Raw genomic sequence first — 4,417 nt, 5'->3', positions numbered from 1 at the left:
ACACACACACACACACACATACATGGCCTACATAGAAATATGTATACACATAATTAAAAAAATAATGAACATGATTTGGCTGTAAAGAAAGAAGTCTACAGGAAGAGGAAGAAACTAGCTTGGGATTCAGAGCTGTCCTTGACCAGAAACTATGAAAGTGGTACACTGAATGTGGTACAGTGAATGTGGTACAGTGAATGTGATACTTGCCACCTCCTGGGAAGCTGTATCCACTGCAACTTACACTGGCTCCTTCTGAGAAAAGCCTGGAAAGTTAGATCATGTTCTAGAATGCACTAGCCAGGCAGACTGAGATGCCAGCCTGGAGCCAGTGACCTTCAAGCCCGGCCAAGAGTGTTTCTGGCTGCTGCTAAGAGCCGGGGAAGCAGAGGGCAATCTCAGGAGGGCAGCTTCCTTCCGTGCTGAGACCGGGGCTCAGACTCCCCTCTGATTGGCTGCATCTTACAGCAGCCTGCTGCTTAACTGCACTTGCACTCAGACTGCAGCTACGCAAGCCATCTTTCCCAGCCCACATCTGCACAGGCAGCATCGCTGGGCTAGTCAAGGATGCAGCACACAAACATACACTCACTGTTTATGTTTGTTTTTAAAGACAGGGTCTCGCTGGCTCGGCACTTGCTCTGTAGACCAGGCAGGCCTTGAACTGACAGAGATCTTCTCTGCCACTTCTGCCTTGGGATGTTCTGATGAAAAACGTGACAGCACACCCATCCCTTTCCATTTACCTTGATAAGATTTTTGTCTTATGCTATTTGTTCCTGAAGTTTACCTCATTATTTTTTAGAGATTTATTTAACTAGAGAATATATAGCTGGTTGTGGTGGCCGAAGGCTTTAATCTGCATACAGAGGATTGGAGTTCAGAGGTAGGTGGATCTTTAAAACTGAGTTCCAGGACAGTCAGGAAGTCATACAGAGAAATCCCCCCTCTCTCCTCTCTCTTTCTCTCCCCTGCCCCGTATGTGTATGTGTATGTGTGTGTCTGGGTCTGGGTCTGGGTCTGGGTCTGGGTCTGGGTCTAGGTATAGGTGTATGTGTATGTGTATGTGTATGTGTATGTGTATGTGTATGTGTATGTGTATGTGTATGTGTATGTAGTGTTTTATGTGTATGGATGGCTGTTTAGAGCACTTGCTGCTCTTGTGGAGGACCTGGATTCAGTTTGCAGATCATACAGTGGTGGCTCATAGCCATGTATAACTCCAGTTCCTGGAGACCTGATGCACTCTTCTGACCTCTGTGATCACCAGGCACAAACTTGGTGTGCAGCCACAAGCAGGCAAAACATCCATACACATAAAATAATTAAAGATGAATTTATCTATTATTTCTAGTATATATATATATATATATATATATATATATATATATATATATATAGCATTTGTGAAGTGTCAGTTGTCAGTGGAAGAGTGGAAGGCAGAGACATCAGATGTCCCTGCAACTGGGCTTTCCATCTCTTGAGAGCTGCCTAATGTGGGGCTGAGAATTTAACTGGGATCCTGTGTAAAAGCAGAGCATGCTCATAGTTGGTAACCCATCACTCCAGCCTTCCTTGGTTATTTATTTCTTTAATTTTAATTTTGAGGCAAAGCCTCAACAAGAGCCCTTGTTGGCTTGGTACTCACCGTGTGGAATACTGTGGTCCTGCACTCACAGAGGTCCACCAGCCTCTGTCTGCAAGGTGCTGGGTTTATGACATACTTTACCACACATTGACCTTGGGTTTATGACATACTTTACCACACATTGACCTGTGGTTTTGTTTTGTTTTAAAATGCGTGACAGCCAGGGCTGCAGAGATGGTTCAGAGCTTAGGACCATTGGCTGCTTTCCCACAAGACTTGGGTTTGATTTCCAGAACCCACATGACAACTCATAACCGTCTCATCTTGAGATCCAGGGGAATCTAACATATTAATCCAAAGTTACCAAGCTTCTAAACTTATGTACAGAAATGGTTGTATGTCTGTAGCACCAACTTCTAGACTGCAAGGACACAACATGCACTATAGACATGCAAAACATCCGTACCGGTAAAAAATATAAAATTATATATAGAAAGAATTTCAAGCCAGCCTTATCTACATGGCTTGTTCCAGATCAGCAGAGATAACTGTAAGAACTACCCATCAGTTTAATTGTTCATCTGTGCTCGTGTGAATGCTGGTGTCTGTGGAGTACAGAAGATGACATGGAATCAATCAATCTCCTTTAAAAAAAGATTTTTATTTATTTTCTATTCATTTGGGTAAACTGCAGCTGTCATCAGACACACACTAGAAGAGGGCATTGGACACCATTACAGATCATTGTGAGCCACCTGTGGTTGCTGGAAATTGAACTCTGGGTGTCTGGAAGAGCAATCTTTCCAGTCCCCAATCAATCTACTTGATGCTGCCATCATAGGTGGTTATTGGCATCTGATGTTCAGTTCTGGGAACTGAACCCAGGCCCTCTGCAAAAGCATTACATGCTCTTCCTGGAGTCTTTTCTCCGACTCCCTCTTCTGCAAGTTTGACTCTACGTGAGCATCTAAGTCGAAGTTTGTGCTGTCGACATAGAACTGTATCTGTAGATGAGTTCTTCTGACTCTTGATGACTTTGAGTGAATGTAGTGCTTGGTGAATGGACTGCCCCCACGGTGTGTTAAGAACATCAGTTAATCTTATTTAGTAAATTGGGTGAATAAGCCATAAGAACAAGGCATGGAGCAGTACTTCCCCATGAGCTCTGTATCGTTTCTATGTTTAGGCTCCTGCCTTGTGTTCTGCCCTGATTTCTCGGGTCTTTTCTAATTTCAGCTGTAAGATTAAATAAATGCTTCCCCCCACCCCAAGTCACTTCTGGTCATGAGGTTTTATCACAGCAATAGAGCCCTAACCAGGACAACAGTCTAACAGATACCCAGTAGCAGGCAGGAGAAGTCCCCTGTGAGCTGCTGGTCAAGGGAATCTGAGAGACTCCCAAAACAACATGAGCTCCTGCTTTTCTGCTCCTCTGCTCCCAGAGAGTTAAGGGAAGTCCTTACTGCTGAAGACGCCTTGCACTGTGGACCTGGGATTCAAAGGACTCATGGTGGATCTGACCTAAAGGCTTTCTCAGTGAGGACTGGCCTTCAGTGTACAGGAGGGAGCTAAGCAGACTGCCGAGGGAGGCGTGCAACCAGTGGTTCTACAAAGCTCTCCCTTCTGTGAACCAGAGCGATGACCAGCATGGCAAGATAGCCCTAGGGTGCAGTAGGGGTTCTCATTCTTGGCAGTAAGCAACAGCTGTCTAATTGGATGTAAGCCTGCTCCATGGGGTGGGGGAATCATGCCTTCTACTGGAAACCTAGACAACTCACCGGGACTGTGGATCTTAGAGGAGCACCTGAGACTGCACTTTACCAGACCACCCTACTCTGAACTACATTACTTTGTTCGTCTCTTTGTTTTGATTCTCTGTGTATCTCTGGCTGTCCTGGAACTCACTCTGTAGACCAGGCTGGCCTCAGACTCAGAGATCTGCCTGCCTCTGCCTCCCAAGTGCTGGGATTAAATTGATGTTCCACCGCACCCAGTTCCTAACTGCATTCTCGATACCCATGGATAAGTGTAGGTCTCAGCCCTCATCAGAGAAGCTTCTCTTTGTAGGACATGAAGATCACAGAGAGCACCACAAGTGGTCAACACACAGAGAACACCTGATCCTGAGGTGCCCATCCCTAGTGGGTACAGCTACAGCACAAGTCCTGGATGTAAGGTTCAGAGATCACTACAGAAGGAAGGGGTGGGAAGATTGTAAGAGTCAGGGGACCAGGAAATCTGCTGTGAGACTGTGTCTCCTAGAAATGACAAATAAGCTTCTCCTGTGACATGTCAACACGTGGTGCATGTGTGTGTGTTTCTGTAACTGCGCATATGAAATCCTGAGTGGACGCCATCTTGTTTCTTAAGTGTTTTCCTGTGTTTCCATAAAGACAGCTTATCTGGGAGGCAAAGGTGTAGTTCATAGGAGCAGAGGAGAAGGAACTGCCCAGCAGGTCAGAGTGGCTCCTGTTTGGAAAGTGGAGTATGCAGAGTGTATGTGTGTGGAGAGGGCGACCTTCCTGCCTACAAAGCTGTATGCATTGCTACCCAGGCTTGTGCTCTCAGGGACGGGCCTTGGGGGCAGTACTGTTTCTAGGGATCAACAAGCAGGCCGGGTGTTCAAATCCCAGCCTAGAGCCAGGGCTTCAGACCTGAGAAGACAGCTCTCTGGATGCTCTAACATCAAGGGAGGAGACACAGAAGGAGATCCCAGTAGGTACAGGTGGATACAAAGAATGCGATGGTGAGCTGGGTCTTGGACTAAGGAAAGGGACCTGCTCTTCCTGAGCAGCAGCAAGAAGCCACTGTGCTGTGGCTGTTCCAGGG

This window comes from Mus pahari, chromosome 14, assembly GCF_900095145.1.
Source record: "Mus pahari chromosome 14, PAHARI_EIJ_v1.1, whole genome shotgun sequence".
Lineage (NCBI taxonomy): Eukaryota > Metazoa > Chordata > Mammalia > Rodentia > Muridae > Mus > Mus pahari.
The sequence above is the reverse complement of the archived record's forward strand: the minus strand, read 5'-3'. Positions refer to the sequence as shown.